Below are 21,264 nucleotides of genomic sequence, written 5' to 3' on the forward strand. Positions count from 1 at the left end.
TGAGTTTTATATTGAGATTCTTTTTATGTTGCCTTAAAAGAAACAATGTGATTAAAAGCCTGTTCGTGTCTTCTTCTCCAAGTTAAAAACATGACAGGAATGGTAAAGCCTCAGGTTTGCTGTGGAGTGATGTTTTTATGTTTTCCTTTTAATGGAAGAAGGAACAAAAGTTGAAAGAAAGTTTTAAATTTCATCATCTTCCCTTCAATTCATGGGAGAGGTCAGAACTCTTCAAAAATAGGAAAAAAGCCCCAAATCTCAACATCTGATCTTGGAAAGCAGCAAAAGTTTAAAGTGAAGGAATAATAAGAAATGACCTCCTCCAACTGGAAAAGACTACATGCAGATATCCTAAGGGTAAAAGCTTTGAGTAGAGTGTCATTTGAAGGAAATGAAGAAAATAAAGTGAAAGATATGCTAAGACATTTTAAAAAATATGGAATTGTCATAGTGGTATCTAATCCCACATGAAAAAAGATGATGTAAAAACTTCATCACCTTGAGGAGATTAGCCTACATGTTTGGGTATCTTTGTAGCAGGAATAATAATTCTCAGTAAAGTCACAATATATTGCAACAAACAAGAGCACCAATTAAACTATAACCAGGTGATAAATGTTGGTTTTTCACATGAATATTATTCTTTTATGTCTATAGGGAAAGATAAAGAAAATTAGATATTCTGTGTGAAAAGAAAAAAAAAAGATTTTATAGTAAAAAAAAATTGTTTTCTTTTGAAAGGCTATGCTTGACTAGCAAATGTTTGCAATAGTGAAACACTTTTAATTATGAGGACTTCTTAAATTACACAAACACATGCATGCATGTAAAGACATGTACACACCCATCCCTAAACTGATAGGATAGCCAAGTGTTTTTAAAATGTTTCCATCCATTTCTTTCTATGGAAAGGATGTTCATCATAGAATTGTCTGGGAATGTGTTAACATAACATTTTGGCTGTTAAAAAATATGCCAACATTTTAACATATGTCTATCCATAACATATACTAGCTTTTAGGAATTACCCATGTAGAAATATTGATATCTGCATTTGTTGCTTTGTTTCTTCATATAGCCTTCACTTGTCTTTGAGGCGTCTGTCATGTTTTGTTCATGCTACTCTCCTAGGGATCATGTAAATGTTGTGGCCAACATGAAGAAGGACAATAATTACTTTGTGATTTGTGCCTTCCTTTCCCCACTTTCCCATTAAAACTGGAGGTATCATCCTCCAAATGGAACATTTAATCATCTTGTCCTCATCATCATCCCATGGCAGTGACTGAAAAAGAGATTTTATAGCTGCATATGTGTATGTTTATTACTTTAACAACCACTTTTCTCATGGTTGATGAATCAAGCGCTGGATCTAGGAATTGTTTTTGAGAAATCTAGCTATATAAGCCAGGTATGCTAAACTGACTCAAAAAGGAAGAATTCTGGGTTGTGGTCCTGGAAGAGTTTTGTGATATGACCAATATATTGTATATTTTCCTTTTTTTCTGAGGCAATTGAGGTTAAGTGACTTGCCCAGAGTCACACAGTTAGGAAGTGTTAAGTGTCTGAAGTCAGATTTAAACTCAGGTCCTCCTGACTTCAGGGCTGGTGCTCTCTCCATTGCGCCACATAGCTATCCCATCTTTTCCTGCTATAACTGGGAATTGATGTTTTGAGGTAGCTTTGGCTAGAAAATCAAAGAGTTGAAGTGAGCTGGAATAGAATGTAATATTTTAAGAGGAAATCTCAAGGTCAAAGCGAGATACCAAGGTAGAATGTGGCAGACTCTCTTGCCAGGACCTGCCATTGATTTCATTCTCTTTGCTCCACAAGTGATGAGTTCACAGTGTTGAGATACAATAAAAAGTCCCTGCCAGTAATAAATAGGACACTAACTAATTGAGAAAGTACTGGACATATAAGAATCAGTTTTCACCCAATACCAAAGCCAGAGTCTCCATGTCACCAGAGGTTGTTGAGACCTGAATTCAGAGTTGCTACAGACTGACTGGACCTATTGGATGCATTAATTGAAGATCAGTGGTATAAAGTGTTGGTGTTTTCCATTTTTCCTTGTGTGTTTATAAGTTGACTATCTTAGAGTAAATAAATCTAATACTTTGACTAAATAAAACAAATAGTGTCTATAGAACTCATGAGTTTAAAGTGGCCTATGTACTGCCTGGTATTCTATTAAGTTGGGAAGGCTATGTCATTATCTGAGGCTTGAGAACCTGAAAGCATACAACCATACAGTAGAAAGATTGTATTATGAATTGCTTTCATGAGGTCTGAATTTGTTTCAATTCTAAGAGTAAATATAGCATAGAGTTAAGAATGTACTGCTCATTCCTCTTAGGCACTTGGTATAGTGAATAGATGAACAGTTTCAGAAATAGTCAGATCCAGTGTTACATTTCTACTTCTGATGTATATACTGATTGTGACCCTGGGTAAATTATATATCCTCTCATTGCCTTAGGTAACTCTTTAAAACAAAGATTTGTAAAAAAAGTTGCTGGAGGTTGGATCCAAGATGGTAGAGAAAAGACAGTTACTTCCCAGAACTCTTCCCTAAACCCTTCCAAAAATCTTTAAATAAAATAATACCATAAAAGAGAGAAATGCACTGTGAGAAAGGGAAAGATAAACGTAGAACAGGGTAAATTATCTAACATAAAATGAGGCAAGAAAAAGCTTTTACAATGGGAGGGGAAATGGGGTAGGTGAGGAGTGAGTGAACCTTATTCTCATCAGAATTGGCTAAAAGAGGGGATAACATACACATTTAATTGGATATAGAAATCTGTCTTATCCTACAGGAAAGTAGGATATAAAGGAGATAGGAGAAGGATGGAGGGTAATGGAAGAGAAGGGAAATTGAGGGAGGGATAGTCAGAAACTTTTAAGGATGGCCAAGGTAAAAGAAGAGAGAGAATAGAATAAATGGGGAGGATAGGATGGAAAGAAATACAATTTACAATAGAAAGTAAAAAAATGAAGGAAGTTTCTTTGATAAAGGTTATATTTCTTAAATAGAAAACTGAGTCAAATTTATTAAAAAAAAAAAAAAGATCCATTTCCCAATTGGCAAATGATCAAAAGATGCAAACAGTTTTCAGATGAAGTAATCAAAGCTATCAATAACCATATGATAAAATGCAAATTGGAGGGATGCAAATTATAATAATTCTGCCGTGCTATCTCATGTTTATTAAATTGGCAAAAAGGAAAATGACAAACATTGGAGGAAATGCTTGAAAATGAGACATTAGTACTCTGTTGGTGGAGTTCTGAACTAATTCAACCATTTTGCAAAACAACTTGAAATTATGCCCCAAAGACCATAAAACTTTTCATACCCCTTTGCAATTTCACTACTAAGTCCATATACAAAAGATATAAAAACAATGAAAAGGAAAAGGACATATATATAAATAAATATTTATAGTAGTTCTTTTTTGGTGGCAAAGAATTAGAAATTGAGAGGATGCCCATCAATTGGGAAATGGCTGAAAAATTTTTTGACATGTGATTTTGATGAATTATTATTGTGATATAAGAAATTATGAGAAGAATGCTCTCAAAAAAACTTGGAAAAACTTTCATGACCTCACACAAAGTGAAATGTAGTGTGAACAAAGTCACAGCAACATTGTAAAGTGATCAGCTATGAATAACTTAGCAACTCTCAACAATGCAATGATCCAAGACAATTCTGAAGGATTTATATTGAAAAGTAATATCCTTATAGCCAGTGTTTCTGATAAAGGTCTCATTCCTAAAAAATATAAAGAACCGTGTCAAATTTATAAGAAGATAAGTCATTCCCCAATTGGTAAATGGTCAAATGATATGAACAGACTATTTTCAGATGACAAAATTAAAGTCATTTATAGTTATATGAAAACATTTTTAAATTACTATTGATTAGAGAAATGCAAATGAAAACATTCTGAGGTACCATCTCATATCTCTCAGATTGTCTAAAATAAGGAAAAGATAATGATAAATGTTAGAGGGTATGTGGGAAAACTGGGAAACTAATGTATTGTTGATGGAGTTATAAAATGATCCAACAATTCTGGAGAACAATTTGGAACTATGCCCAAAGGGCTATTAAACTATGCACACCCAGCAGTGCCATTATTGAGTCTGTATCCCAAGGAAATCATAAAGGAAGCAAAAGGACCTACATGTGCAAAAATGTTTGTAGCAGCTCTTTTTGTGGTAACAAAGAATTGAAAAATGAGTGGATTCCCCATCAGTTGAGGAATGGCTGAACAAGTTGTGCTATATGAAGATAATGGAATATTATTGTTCTATAAAAAATGATGAACAAGCTGATTTTGGAATGGCCTGGAAAGATTTACATGAACTGATGCCGAGTGAAACAAGCAGAACCAGGAATACATTGTACACAATAACAGCAAGAATGTGCAGTGACCAACTATTTTTGACTTAATTCTTCTCAGTGGTTCAGTGATCCAAAGCAAATCCAATAGACTTTGGGCAGAAAATGCTATCTGTAGGCTGAAAAAGAACTAAGGAGACAATGTAAATCATCACATGCTATGTTCTTTTCTTTTTTCTGTTTTTCATCTTTCCCATGATTTTTCCCTTTTGCTCTGATTTTTCTCTCCCAATTTGATTCATAAAGCAATGTGCATTAAAAATAAATAAATTTACTACAGAAAAAATACTTAAAAAAGAAAAAAAGATGGTATCTAAATCCTAGAGAAAGAACTGATGACATCTGAATACAGATTGAAGCATTTTTAAAAAACTTTATTGTTCTTGAATTTTTCATCTATGTTTTCTTTTATAAAATGCCTACTAAAAATGTTTTACATGACTACACATGTATAACCTATATTGAATTGTTTGCTTTCTCAATAAGGGGGGGGTTAGGGAAGGAAGAAGAAAGATGATTTAGAACTCAAAAGTTTTAAATGCAAATATCAAAATTGTTTTTGCATGTAATTTGGGGAAAATAAAAATAAAAAGGGTAAAGTTGCCTTATATGCATTAGGGAGAAGGGATTTCTTCATTGGAAATTTTTTGCACTGATGAAATCATAAATCTTAATAAAAAAATTCCTCCGGTTAATTATAATCTGTAAAAAAAAATCACAACAAAGATATTGATCAGACAGTGTGATAAATTGGAATAGAGTAAAGTAAGAAAAACTGAGTTAGGATGCTCAGTCTGTTAGAAACTTAGCTCCTCTGTTGCCTTATTTTCCTACTTTCTAAAAATGAAGGGGTTAGATTTGATGATTTCAAATGCTCATTTTAATTTTATGACACTTATGAAATAAGTATAGGCCAACTTTGAAATTTTATCAGTCAAGCTTATGTAACATCAAAAATTGGACAATTAAAAAAAATAAGTGAAAAAGTAAGCATTTAAAATTTTTAGTATTTTATTGTTAGTCATCTTTCAGTCATGTCTCACTCTTTGTGACCCCTTTTGGGATTTTGTGGCAAAAATACTGGAATGGTTTGCCATTTCCTTCTACAGCTCATTTTGTACAGGAGGAATGAGGAAAACACAATTAAGGGACTTGCCCAGGATGACACAGTTATTATGATTTGTGGCTGGATTTGAATTCAGGAAGAAGAGTCTTCCGGACCTAAGGCCCAGTGCTCTATGCACTATGGTACCACTTGCTCTCCTTCTCCAACCATACCCCCAAAACAAAACCTAAACTTGTGATTGAATTGGAGGGCATTTTTTCTGCCACTTACAGTTTTAGACAATTGACAGGGATCATTGAGAGGTAATATCTGTCCAGGGTCACAGAGCCAATATGTGTCTAAGGAAAATTAGAAGTCAGTCCTTCCTCATTCAGTCTGGTTCTCTATTCACTTTGCTATGTTGTCCTTTATCTGGTAGAGAACATCCATATTTTATATTGAATTTTTCAGTTTTCATTTGGATATTTAACATCACATAAACATACTCTATGAGCTTTTAAATAATTGAAGTTGGTCATTGAAGTCATTCTCTGTTTTCTAGGTTGAACAACTCTGATCATCCTATAACTCATACCAAGACCCATCTTTCCTCCTTTATTCACTTTTAGTGCTGCACTTCATTTTTTTCTCTGACATATTCCTTAGAAAGCAGAACTGACTGATATTGGATACAGAACTCTAATGAGTAGCTGAACAATGTGGAGTACATTAGGAAAATTAATTCCTGACTTTTGCATGTCATATTGCTGCTAATACATCCCAGCTTTTTAAGTAACAAAATTATGGGACTCATTTGTATTGTTAGTGGTTTATTATGACCCAAGAGTGCTTTTAGTTGCCATATTGGTGCCTGGCCAATCTCTTCTCATCTTGAATCTTTCCAGTTTGAGTTTTTCTTTTGAATCTTTTACTCTGAACTTTATATTAAACTTCTTCCTATTTTGGTTGAAGCTCAAATTTTTAAGCATTCTCAGGATCACTTAGAATCATCAATTTATAGAACTTTAAAATTTTAATTATTCCTATAAAATTATGAACTAATTCTTCCAATTTATAGACTCAATTTCTTTGGTTAATATTTACATTTATATATTCACTAATTCACATAATAACTATTTTTAGGAATTTCCTATGTGCAAGTTTCTGTGCTAGAGATGTTAGATACAAAGATAAATAGAAAAAAATACTCTTGTCCTCAAAGAAGTTAGAATCTAAATATATTTAAAATTATATGCAACACTGAAAGATACTCCCTCTCCAAATTTATAAGAAACTACTGCCTTTGTTCATGATACATTGTGGGTGTGAATTCTCTAAAACTATGGTTCACTTAGACCAGAGCCAATGATTTTGTGATAAAGAAAGCTATCTATACCCAGAGAGAGAACTATGGGAACTGAGTCTGGATCACAACATAGCATTTTCACCCTTTTGTTGTTGTTTGCTTGCATTTTGTTTTCTTTCTCATTTTTTCCCTTTTTAACCTGATTTTTCTTGTGCAGCAAGATAATAGTATAAATATGTATTTATATTTTAGATTTAATATATATCGGATTACTTGCCATCCAGGGGCTGGAGTAAACGGAAAGGGGGAAAATTTGGAACAAGAGGTTTTGCAAAGATCAATGTTTAAAATTTTCCATGCATGGTTTTAAAATAAAAAGCTTTAATAAAACAAAACAAAACAAACAAACAAACAAAAAAACCCAAAAAACAAAAACAAAAACAAAAAAACAACTATTGTTCATGAGTCCCTACTGATGTGTTTACCTTAATGGTGAATCAAAAAACAGAATAAGTTAAAGGCAAAGACATTTAATAAAATGGAATATTAAGGAAGGTAATAACAAAAACTTCCCCTCATAAATCTACAGTACACTTTCCTAGAGCAGATACATATGGAGAACATGTATATTCAGGGAAAAAACTGAGTGATTTATATTTATAACTGAACAATCAGTTATTTTTTAGTGATATTATTACATTTCTTCTGGTAGACCTAACATCATCACATGATTCCCAATGTACTTGCTCTGTTATTCTTATAGTCTTTGTTGGCTGTTGCTTGACCAGACACATAGTTGCTAGACACTACTTAGGTGAATGCTGCTCTGCTGGATACTTGCTACTCCCAGATTTACTATCAGCTACAAAATCCTTGCCTATCTCTTTCTCAAAGGAAATGCAGATGTTGTAATTTTTTTTTTTATTTTGGGGGCCTTTTGTTTTGTTTTTATTTAAATTCAGGTTATTTCAAGCTTTTTCATTTAAAAAAAAAAGGGTGGAAAGCCTTTCTTGTGACAAGGAAAAAAGTCTTTCCTGGAGTTTTCCTGGACTTTGTTCTAATGCTTAACTATCAATCACTTAAAACAAGCACTTATTTAGGGCCTACTATGAACCATGCACTATTCTAGGAATTGAACACACAAATGTAGATAATAACCAGTCCCTATACACAATGAATTTATATTAAGTCTGGAGAGAAAACAACTAGATACATAAGTTTATACAGAATAAACAAAAATAAAATAAATACAAATAAGTACAAAGTAGTTTCAAAAACTGAAATAGGTTTTGTAGATCTGAGGAATTGTCTCAGTTTAAGCCAATGAATGGGAAGAGGTTGGGATATGACAGGAGAATCCCAGAACAAAAAAAAGAGCTATAGAATTTGAAGTAACAGAAAAATAAAGCCTGGAGAAACATGAAGGGATAGAAAGATTTATTCTTAAAGCTAGAATAAAACTCAAGAAAAAGTATTTTTCTCATAGGCTTAAAAGAAACCAAGAATTATGGTAGGTTACTGTGGGATAAGACAATAGGTTAGAAGTATCTCAACCCTGTTCCCATGTATTAAGTGATTTTTTTCCGCTTAAAAGGTATTGAAGCCATTGTTCAAACTTGATTAGCTCAGGGGCTTTCAGCTCAGGTTGTTGACATCATGTCCTATTGCCTAGGCTTAAAAGAGCTATGAGGAGCTCCATCAAACTTTCTTGATACTTTGTAGAACATGATGGACTCAGGAAGGAAACTTCACTTAGGTGAATCAATTTAAAGTATCTTCTGTGCCTATCTTTGTAGAATACCCTTCTCCTATGGCTTGGAAAAGCTCATTTTTTCAATGATTAAATGATCTATGTATATAAATCCAGATCCAGTATTTTGTTCCAGTATTGAACTCAAATTATCAGAACTCTGAGGCAAAAAGAATGATAAAAAAGGAAAAAAAAGTGACCTCAGTAGTTAGATCAATAATTGTTTTAACTTAATAGCCTGGATAACATGGCTTGACCTATTCATGGTCTAACTCCCTTATTTTCTTTACCATGTAGCAAAATTAATTGGGTACCAGTTCTTGTGCTTGTACAAACCTGCAGTGAGGAGAGTAGGATATATAAAGGGAAAAATATAGAAAAGGGGGACAAGAGATAGAGAGGAGTAAAAGGTCCTTTCCCAAAATTCCTAGGTCTTATGAGGCAGCAAGGCAGAACAGTGGGTAAGAGCACCAGGCCTGGAAGACCTGAGTTCAAGTCTAGATTTAGACATATACTAGCTGTGTGACTATGGGCAAGTCAGATAATCTCTGTTTGTCTCAGTTTCTTCAACTGTAAAATAAAGATAATAATAGCATCTACTTTCTAAGATTGTTGATAGGACAAAATAATATTTGTAAAACACATAGTATGTGTGATATAAATGATATTATTATCAGTAAGAAAATCAAAAATACTATGCTTAGCCTTGTTGGAAAGCTAGAAAAAAATTAAAGATCATTTAGTTCTAGAAGCTACAGAAATAACAATATCACACGTGAAATAATAGCAAACCATATATTTTAGTTAAATAAAAAGTTGCCTTCAATAACACTAATTTTAATAGCATCATTAATACTTTATAATAAAATTTCACTGTTACAGTGGCCAGTCATTTATTCCATTTACAGCATTTCCCCTAAGAAAAGAATTGTCCCCTCTAGTATTTTTTAAGTATTTAGTTTTCCATTAAGCCACTTGATTATTTTAAGTACACTAAGCTGATAGAATTAAATCTAAATTATGTAAACCAGATTGCATCATTCAGTCATCCTTCAGCTATGATGCTTTATCAGTCCTTAGATTTAGGTTTGAAGTAGGAAAAGTATGTTTATATTCTATAGGACTGCTCTACCAGGAGCCTGGTTCATAACATCTCTCTCTAGCTTATTGACCAGAACATTATGAAAGACAGAATCTGAGGAGGTGGAACCAAGATGGCAGAGAGGACACACGTTTCTATCTGATCTTCAATCTTGACCCTCAGATTAATTAGAAAATCCAGTCTCTGAATTAGCTCAGATTTGGTAGAACTCACAAATATTGGGAGTGTAACAAAGTACCAGCAGAAGACAATTTTGAAGAATGCAAGAAAAGGTCTGTTTCAATTAGGTCCCGAGGGAGGCGAGCCAAATGCAAGCAGGCAGAGCACAGACCCCAATGCAGGCAGCACAGATGGGCTAGGGTGGGCTCCATGTGCTGGAGCATCTATGGGAAGAATCCACAGCAGTGTTGGCCACTCTGCCCTGGCCGCAAGCCAGAAGATCAGCAGAGAAGTTAAAAAAACATCTAACACAAACACAAAAGGTAAATAGTGGACCCCAAAGCACTGAAGTCTCATGGGACATGGCCACGCCCACCCAGTACCAGGTGTTGAGTCATCACTGACCCAGCACAGCTGTGGCCACTTATAGAAGAAGCTTGGACAACCTCCCTTGTACTAAAAGCAGATTTAAACTTTTTTTTTTTTTTTTAATGAGTAAAAAGGCAAAAAGAACTCTGACCAAAGATACTTTTTTTACGGTGAAAGAGAAGAACAGATTTCAAACCCTGAGGAGATTTCAAGGCAGATCATCTCCAGATGTAGCCTCCAAACATGATATAACCTAGTCCCCACCACACAAGGCTCTCTTAGAAGAAATTAAAAAGGATCTCAAAAGAGAGCTAGAAGAAAAATGGAGAAAGGAAATGAAAAGTTTGAAAGAGAGTTTGGAAAGGAAAACACAGAAATTATTGGAAGAAAATTCACTATAAAATGGACTTAGTGAAATGGAAGCATATAACTCCTTTAAAAAATAGAGTTGACAAAATGGAAAACAAAACAAAACAAAACTCCTGAAAAAGAAAGGAAATAGAAAAGGAAAATAACTCTTTAAAAATAGAATTTGTGAAATGGAAAAAAAATTCATAGAACAAAACAACTTATTTAAAAATTCAGTTGAAGGGGATAGCAAGGTGGTGCAGTGGATAAAGCACCAGCCCAGAAGTCAGGAGGACCTGAGTTCAAATCTGGTCTCAGACACTTAACACTTCCTAGCTGTGTGACCCTGGGCAAGTCACTTTCCCCTAATTGCCTCAGTCAAAAAAAAAATTCAATAGGGCAAATACAAAAAGAAGTAAAAAAAAGTAAATGAAGAAAATAATTCACTAAAAATCAAAACTGATTGAATGAATGGAAATGAATGACTCAATGAGATCAAGAATTAATCAAGCAAAACAATGAAAAAAATAGAAAAAAATGTAAAATATCTATTTGGGAAAACAACTGATCTGGAAAATAGATCTAGGAAAGATAATCTAAAGATAATTGGACTTCCTGAAAAACATGATGAAAAAAAGAGCCTAGACACTATTTTTAAGGAAAAGAGAACTACTCAGATGTCATAGAATCAGAAGATAAAATAGCCATTGAAAGAATTCGCCTAACACCTCCTGAAAGAGACCTCAAATTAAAATTCAAAGGAATTTTGTGGCTACATTTCAAAACTATTGGACCAAAGAAAAAATGTTACAAGCAGCCAGAAAAAAAAATCAAATACTGAGGAGCCACAATAAGGATTATCCAGGACCTAGCAGCTTCCACTTTAAAAGGTCAAAGGGCCTAGAATCTGATATTCCAAAAGGCAAAAAACCTTGGAATGTAGCCAAGAATAAAATACCCCACTAAACTAAACATTTTCTTCCAGGGAAGAAGATGGACATTCAATGAAACAGGTGAATTCCATTTATTTCTGATGAAAAGACCAGAGCTAAACTAAAAAATATTGACCTCCAAATATAGAACTAGAGAAAAGCACAAAAAGTAACAAAACAAAACAAAACCCCCTCAAAAAACAAAAACAAAACTCTTGAGAACTATATTTCTGTTATGGGTATACATAGAGAGTGCATATATAATTTGATTTTACTGTTATAATATAAAAAAGAAACTAGAGGAGGAAAGGGGATTATACCAGAAAAAAAGGGAAAGTGAAGGTAAAATGAGGGAAATTACATCTCATGAGAGGCAAAGAAAACCTATTATAATTGAGGGAAAGAAGGGAGGGGGACGAACATTGTGAGACAGAATCCAAAGCCTCACTGGAGTTCTATCTCATTACATAAACTGCCCAACCTAGTATAAGAAGAAAGAATACTGGTTCTAGAACCATAAGTTCTGAATTCTGAATTAGAGAGTAGGTCTAGCCTATAATATAGTATCTATGTCACTTTGGACAAGTCACAACATCCTGTGACTCAGTTTTTCCATATATAAAATGGAGGAATCGGACTATATGGGTTCCAAGGAACAATATTTTAACTGGCTCAGTGAAGTTTGTTACAAGAAAAAAAATTAATGATACTATCATGAATGAGTGTTGCTGAGAGTAACCATTTACTTAATTGAACTGTACAACTCCATATCTATGATCCTATGAAATGAAATTGGCTTAGCATGGAGTTATAATTGCATTTCACTGCTACCAACTACCTCCTACTATCTTAAGAAGATTTTTGCACCTGAGAGTTACAAGCTTGTGCTGTTGTTTTCCTAATTCCCTTTGTCTGACCTGTCAATTCAGATAGAAATTTCTTGAAAGCAGCAGTAAAACCTTCTCCTTTTCTAATGGGGTAAATAAGTCAGATTAAGAAATAGCTGGTTTAAGCATATAGGGGAATATCACCCTAGGAATGCTTTGAGAATAGCTGTGTGTCTAGAATTGCTGTGGGGGAGTGATCAAGGTTGAATGAACACAGATTACTGAAGAAGGTGGCTCTTGAACTTCACATTAAAGCAAGAATTCCCTACCAGCTGTTGGTAATGTTTAGTCTCTGATAGTTCATCCATCAAATACTCTGGCTCACATACAAAAATCATGGAAGGTCAAAAGCCTAGAATGGTGTTATTGGTTTTTAATTTTTTTTAAAAGAACTAACAACTTTAATGCGATTTTTGTTTGTGGAAGCAGAGGCCTAATGACTGACAGATTGGTAGCATTAGTTAGTATAATGGATAGAGGGCCAGGCCTGGAGTCAGGAAGACAAGTTCAAATCAGACCTCAGATACTTACTAGCTGTAGGACTCTAGGAAAGTCACTTAACCCTGTTTGTCTCAGTTTCCTCATCTGCAAAATGAATTGGAGAAGGAAATGATAAGCTACTCTAGGATCTTTGCCAAGAAAACCCCAAATGGGGTCATGAAGAGTCAGCAACAACAACATTATTAAACTGTTTTTATCGTTATCATTTTTGTCTAGATTTGTCATGGCACTTCTTAAAGAATACCTTGGAGAGAAAAAATTTCTCTCCAAAAGAACATCTGCACTTTCTTTTACAATAATGTATAACCACAAAAAAATTGACTAGAGCAAGGCTTCTTAAACTTTTTCCACTTGTAACTCCTTTTTGCCTGAGAAAATTTTGTGATAGATATATATATATATATATAAGTATATAAAATAGGTATACAAATCAAACATTTATAGATAACAAATCATAATTTTGGGACCCCTACATTCAGTTATGAGATCCCATATGGGGTAATGAACATCAGTTTAATAAGCTAGGGTCTAAAGAATCAATAAAGTAAATGATTTTCTAAGATTAATATGGCTAGTATGTACCAAAATACATATTGAACATATACCACATTCTCTCTCATTGAAGTATTAAATGAAATACTAGATATCGATAATATATAATCTGAACATGTTTTCAAGCTAACATATTATATGATATGCCAATATAAATGATCCATATTCTCTCCAAGTGGTATGTAATTTGATGAGTGACAAAAAAATCATTTATGTAGCTTCCCTAAGCAATGAATGGAATGTTTATGATAACCACATTTTTTTTAAAGAGCGTCATCAACATGCACCTAAATTTGGTTTCTCTCTATATATGGCTTTTAGTTCAGTAAGAACCAGAATCCAAATTCCACTGGTTCTGCCACTACTTTATATGACTTGAGATGATACATTTAATTTCTCTGTGCCTCAGTTTCTTTATCTACAAAATAAGGATGAAAAAAATAAGAGTATGGTGAGGGTCAAAGAAATTATGCATGTAAAGCACTTGGTAAACTTTAAAACTATAAAAACATAAGCTACATTATTTCCTCTATCACTTACTACATATGCAGTGTATTCTTTTATGCATTTTATTTTTTTGTCAACCCCACCAGGAATGTAAACTCCTCAATAATAACAACAATGATAATAAACTTATCCTATTCCTTTTTCTTTTTTTTTTCCTGAGGCTGGGGTTAAGTGACTTGCCCAGGGTCACACAGCTAGGAAGTGTTAAGTGTCTGAGACCAGATTTGAACTCAGGTCCTCCTGAATTCAGGGCTGGTGCTCTATCCACTGCACCACCTAGCTGCCCCAACTTATCCTATTCCTATAAAATCAATCTAATTTATTTCATTTCATTTTTACAATTACTGGGTGATATGAATGTTATTGTTGTCATTGTTTTATTAACAAAGTCAGGTGACTTTAAATCACCTAACAAAGTTTAAACTCCAGAATTCTGAACTCCATTCATTATTCAACAAGATCAAGAATGATTAATCAATTATCAAAGCACTCACTATGTGCTAGTCAGAGTGTCAAGTAATGGGAGCACGAATAAAGTGAATGTATTTGTATTCCCTCCTCCTTCATCACATGGAATTTTCATTCAAAAGGACATAAGTACAAATTATGAACATAAAGAATACATTTTAAAAAGGCACAGAGGAGTTAAATACAAAATACTTAGGGAGAGAGAGATCTAGAGAGCCAGTAGAAAAATTTTAATGTTTAAATTATATCTTAAAGAAAGAAATGGATTCTGTGGATGAGGAGGGAAGAGACTCTTAGTTTTTTGCTTCTTAGTACTCCCCTCCATACCTAGAACCTAGTACAATACTTTACAAATAGTAGACATCGACTCTTGTATGATTCTCCCAGATTTAGACTATGTCAGTGCTCATGCTGGATCTTCTGAATATGCTAACATATGTGAAATAAAGAATAAGTATAAACGTGTGGTACGATTAAGGATTCTCTGAATTTTATGTGACCTGGAGAGTAGTGCATGGGTTAAGTTCTTTCTTTGTATCTGGATGCACAATCTCAGTCCATTTTTGTATGTTATTTCCAGTTCTTGAGACCATAGGAAGAAAAAGTTGTGAGTTCTTTCTTTTGTACCAAATGTAATGAGCTCATTCCTTGCACTAAACTGGTTGATCAGAGGTTGCTAAAAAATGAACAGGTGGCAGACATAAATACCCAGCTGCGCATTATGGCCAATTTTATTGCTAGTTTATAATGTTGTCCGTGGCTATTTTACAACAGTTTTCTCTATTCCTGACATTGCTGTAAATCTTGTCGTAAAATAGCTCTAATGTGGCATGAATGCTATGAAATGAAATGGGAAACTTCAAGGCTCAGTCAATTGTAGTGGAATGGAAAGGAGTCGGGAGATGCCCAGAGATAAAATAAAGGAAAGCCATGGGGGAAAATTAGGGGACCAAATGTCTCATTAGGTAGCAATATTTGTCCTCTCAAGTCAATTTAAACTGGAGATACAGCCGACAACACTTCTCAGCTAAATCCACTAGGTGGCAGCATTAAAAACATTTCCCCCTTGAAACTAAGAAAATACTTTCAGTCCTGGTTGGAAAAGTCTATAGTTAACAGTCATTTAAATTATAGGAATAAAAGCCCATTTCTCACAAGAAAATAACACAGCTAAACACTTAGCAAGTTCTCAGCATCTGAAATAAATTTATGTTTCAGATTAATACAATGGGATTTGGAGCTAAAAGGAACAGACCCCGGAGATCACCAGATTCAACCCATTTAGAGTACAGTGAATGGGGAAACTGAGACCAGAGATTAAATGACTTTTCCAGAGTTACCCAGCTAATATGAAGCCTAAAAGGACCAGTATTGAGCTCGCCTGATTACCAGTTCAATGATCTTGCCATTAAACTGTACTGCTACCCATAAATTCTCTTTATGTCCTTATAGACAAGGGCCCAAATAATTGTATGTTTAGGTGAAGAATTGGCTGAGATTCACTAGTTCATTCATTAATAAAGAAGAATAATTAATGAATTGAGTTTAACCTGGAATTAGTTCTCTACCAGTTTACTAATTCATTTGGATTCAGCCAAAGAAGGGAACTGGGGAGTTGGGGAGGACACATATTAAGTTTGCTGATGGCACAGAGCTAGGAGCAATTAAATGGATGATGATGTTTCAACAGTCAAGAATGATCAGTCTAGTTGAATTGTTTAGTTGTGACTTTCCATGACCCCAAATGGAGTCTTTTTGGCAAAGATACTGGAGTGGTTTGACACTTCCTTCTCCAGCTCATTTTACAGATGAGAAAACTGAGGCAGAGTTAAGTGACTTTCCCAAGAGCACAGGCCAAATTTGAACTTAGAAATACTCCCTCCTGACTCCAGGCATGATGCTCTATTTACTTTATCACTTAGCTGTCTCCTGTTGACTAAGAAATCATTTTATAGAGATGAATATAAAATACTACACAAGTTCTGCTCAACCCCATAATTCAAATTCGCTATACGAGTATAGAATATAAAAAGGTATGGCTAGCAGCAGTCTGAAAAAGATCTGAGTTTTTAAGGGACTGAAAGCTCCATGAGTCAAAAGAGTTTATGACAATCAAAAAAAAAACACAAAAAAATAAAAAACCAACCTCGTATTATCTTACTCCTGCATTAAGAGATTCATAATGTTGAGAATATGGGAGGTAATCATTCTGTTTTACTCTTTTCAGGTTAGATCACATCTAGAGTTAAGCCCTAGAGACTATATTTCAGAAAGGCCATTAACAAAGTATTTCATCTAGAGGAAGGCAACTAAAATTGGGGAAAAGGACCAGAGACCATATCATAACAAGAACAGAAAATTTAGGCAGATGTGAGAACTGTTTTCATGTTCTTGAAGGGCTATAAGAGAGATTAGACTAATTCTGCTTAGCATCAGAAAACAGAACTTTGAGTAGTTAATCAGTCAGTCAAAAATATAGGCCAAGTATTGTGCTGATACAGGAATATGAATATAAACAAAAAAAGCCAATCTCTGATCTCAAGAAGCTTCCTTTCTAATGGGAGAAGACAACAAACAAAAGGAAGCTGGAAGTGAGAGGCAGGAAGGGTGAGAGAAGTAGATAGAGGAGTCTGGATTTTTACCTTGTGATAAATGAAGAGAAAGTGGATGTGGGCATCTGTGGCGAAACCACGTCATCAGAAGGAGACACAAGGTCTGAGGGTATTCCTAAGGTGTGAAGTCCAGGGCTAACGTGATTTTCCAGAATGGTGAATTTTCTAGAGCATGATGGAGACTTCTGAAGTATTTTGGGGAAATGAAATGTCCAATAAAAAGCTGCCTTCAGAAGTGACGTCACTGTCACTGGAGGTCTTAAAAAGGAAGCTGAGTCATTGCTTATTCAGGATGGTATAGAAAGGATACCTATAGAGGTATGGGCAAGATTTTATCATCTCTAATTTCCCCTTCTGTTACAATCACAAGTCTAAATTCTAACAAAACCCTTACATTCTCAACTCATAGACCAGAATTTTAAAATTATTCTCTTAGTACTAATGCCAAGATTGGAACTTCCTTTGTATTTAAATGGCTCAAGAGGCAAGGGGCTAAGTAACCCTAGTTGAGAAGTCTGTTTCAGTAACATAGTTTCAAAGAAAAAAGCAGGACTTCTATTTATTTCATTCCCCCACCTAAGTTGCCAAAAGTCTAGGAATACAGAATACAAAAGAGAGAAAAATAAGTGGTAGAAAAGTAGTAATTAAGTAAATCTTTCAAAAAATAGTATTTCTCAAAAAATAATTCTCAGAGAACCTGAATTCAAATTCCAACTCTTAGACAAATCAGTCTCTTGGGCCTCAGTTTTCTTATCTATAAAATGGGGGTGGGTTGTGTATACTGAATCACCGATGAAGTTCCTTTAATATCTAGGAACATGATCCTTAGTGCAATCTAAAATGTGACTGCAAACCAGTTCAATATTTCTGATAAGGGAGGGCTACTGTTTTGAAAGGCTCTTTTGCAATGGATATTCTAAGGTTACACTGAAGACTTATATGTGGAGAAGCTGAGGTTAAAACTGGCACTGGGCTGGTTCCTGTTTATCATTTGGGAAGGAACAGAAAACATCTGCAGAAGCAGGCACTGTGTTCTACTCAAAAACCCATTGCACGTTTTAGTTTAAAAAAATGAATAAGAGATGCCTGGGGCAGTCCTAATTTTCACTGTCCATTTATCTATAATAATTTCTAAAGGAAGATTGATTGGAGGGAGGAAGCATGGGTAGGAATCTCTGAGTAGTCGTGCACTGAAATTGGTATTTTATCTGAACAAAGCCTGTGGTGTTTTCTTGTTGTTATTGTCATTGTTGGTTGTTTTCTTTTTTTTTTTTCCTGGATAAGTTAAAAACTGATGGACAGGCCTTGACTAATACAGTTGTTTATTCTTTCTGTCAGCTACCATACCCAGTCCAAGGCTTGCTTAATGAACCAAAGTCCCTGACTCTTAAGTACATGAACTCTAACACATATATACTCACACCTTGGCCTGAATCAGAATAAATGCCTTTGGATATTATTTGAAGAGATCTCAGAAAATTCAGCAAATGAACCACCCAGATCCATCATGTCAGCCATCAGATCCTTGAGCACCATTCGGAAGGCACCCATGAGACAGCTGTAGCGAGCATCCTATATTTATAGCAACAGAGTAATAAAATAGAAGCAAACAACTTTCCAAGGGGAGATGTATGTATTCCTGACAAGAGATAAGGCCACACAGCTGGACCAGGTCTAGTACATCAGTCAGTCAGTAAATAAACATTGCCAATCTCTTAACTTTCATCTTGCCACTGTACTCTGATGACTTTGGAGGAGAGCATGTGACTGATGACATTGCACAGTTCTGCTTCACTAAAATCCTGTTCACCTGCAAATCAAGACATCACTTCATGATGTCATTGTTCCTCTTCAGAATGAAGGAAAAACAACATATAAACATTTATTAAGTATCTACTATGTGCCAGGCACTTCACTTAGCACTGGGTTTATAAAGAAAAACAAAAGGCAGTCCCTTTTTGCAAAGACAGTCTAAGGGGGGAGACAGAATGCAAACTAAAAAGAATGAATTGGAAATGTTCAAGAGAACAAAGCGTTAGGCTTCCTGTAAAAGATGAAATTTTAGCTGAGAACTGAAATCAGGGAATCCAGGAGGAGGAGATAAAGAGGAAGAGTAATACAGGATTTGGGGGATAAAGAAAATTCAGGAGCCAGGAGATGGAGTTGTTAGAGGAGCAACCAGAAGCCCAGTGTCCAAGATGTGGTGATTTGACCAAAGTCAAACAGATAAATGCCAGAGGCTAGATTTGAACCCAGGACCTCTCATCCAAATTCATTGTTCTTTCTATGGTAGCCCAATGTCTCTGTTAGGGCTAGTATGTTTCTGAAGCTCCTCTGCTTATCTTAACCTCAAGTCCTACATCAATGTTGTCTTTATTACTAATATGACCTTGGACACTAAATGACCCTTAGAGATGAAAGGAAATTCATTTTTAGTTACTCATTTCTGAAAGTCTTTGTATCTTCTTATATCCCCATACTGCTTTTGGCAGTCCCAGGAGAGATTGTAAGTTTTGTTAGTATTTTCTGGTAGTGTCTTCATATATGATCCTAGGCAAGTCATTTAACAATTTTGTGACTCAGTTTCCTTGTTTACAAAATGGAGATAATAGCATTACTTATGTCCCAGGGTTGTTGTAAGGATGAAATGAAATAACATTTAAAAAACTCTTTGGAAACCTTAAAATTCTAGTGTTCCCATATGCTTTTGATAGTCCCAAGAGAGACTATAAGGACTGTGAATATCTCTAGGATGACCTTGAAAGATGGAAAGAAACTCAAAATCCATCTGGTTCAACTCATTTCATAAATGACAAAATTGAGACCCAAGGAAAATAAGCTACTGCTCAAAGTCATAAAAGCACTGAACATCAAAGTTGGGAAACAGGGTTGTTTTGATTTCAGAGACTTCTAAGACAGTGATCTCAGAAGTGGGGTCCAGACACCCTACTGGAGTTATGGAAGCATCCAAAGAGTACAATGGCCTGACCCTAAGCAATACAGCAAAAATAACAGCTAATAAAGAAGAATAACAACAATTTTAGCTGGCATTTATATAGCATTGTAATGTTACCAAAAAGCTTTGCAACTTTTCTTTTTCATTTTATTCTTACAGCAACCCTAGAGCACAAGTAGTGTTATTAATCTCCCTTTTGTTGACAAGGCAACTGACTCATGAAGTTGTTCATTGACTTACCTAGGATCACATAGCAAATAAATATCTGAATCTGGCTTTGAACTCAGGCCTATTTGGCTCTGGATCCACAGCACTATTGTGTACCTAGACATATATAATAATAAATGAACAACCAATTACTGAGTGCAAAATCAGGTCTGATCCTATTCTACTAAAATAGCTAATCCTAGGCTTTGTGTCCAATCATGCTGAAGTCAACTGGCTCTGGAAGCTGATTGTTAAATTTTTCAATGAGAACATTTACACTTTGAAAATTGTCAAATGCTTCAAAATTAGGATTTGATATGTTGTTTTGTTAGTTATCTAGACTTAAAGTGATGGGAAAATATTATAATGTGGATTAAACTTAAAGGTATTCTTTGAGTATTTTTTCCGGAATCCAGTTGTCAACTGGATTGTTAAACAATTACCAGCATACCCCCCAGTTATACCTCAGGATTTCCTCATTCTGTTCCCTGGCTGTGCTTTGCAAGCTTCCAAGTTTATCTCTTCCTAGTTATGGAATAATAAGCTAGGATGCTGGCCAAGCTGGATATGCTTGGCTCCATATCCAATGATATTTCTTTTTTTGTCACACAATCTTAAACTGGTATAGGATGACATTGCAAGTACTGAAAATGACAGCAAATAATTATTTATGAATTGTTGCCTGAATTTCTGGCCACTGAAAATAATTAGAAGCATAAATTTATGATTAGACTCATAAGCTGTTAGTGCTGGATGGAATCTTAGAGATATCACCTAGTGTAATCCTCTCATTTTGTAGATCCAATAAGAATGACTTTATATAGTGCTTTAAGGTTTTCAAAGAATTATAAAGACATTCTGTCATTTAATCCTTCCAATAACCCTGAGAGAAAGCCACAGTAGATATATCATTTAAAAATATCATTTTTCAGATGAGAAATATATAGATCAAGAGGTTAAGTGACTTTCCCAACAATGAGCATCTATTTACTTAAGCCACCCTAGAACAGTAAGTGCAGGAATAAAGACCAGTTAAAAATCTGAAATACTAGATAATCCTGGCAATGAAAAAAATAAGAATTAGGAAAGGGAAATAAGGCCTAAAGACATCCTTTAGAGAAGTTAAATTGGACCAGACCCCCAAAAAAC

This window comes from Sminthopsis crassicaudata, chromosome 2, assembly GCF_048593235.1.
Source record: "Sminthopsis crassicaudata isolate SCR6 chromosome 2, ASM4859323v1, whole genome shotgun sequence".
Taxonomy (NCBI): domain Eukaryota; kingdom Metazoa; phylum Chordata; class Mammalia; order Dasyuromorphia; family Dasyuridae; genus Sminthopsis; species Sminthopsis crassicaudata.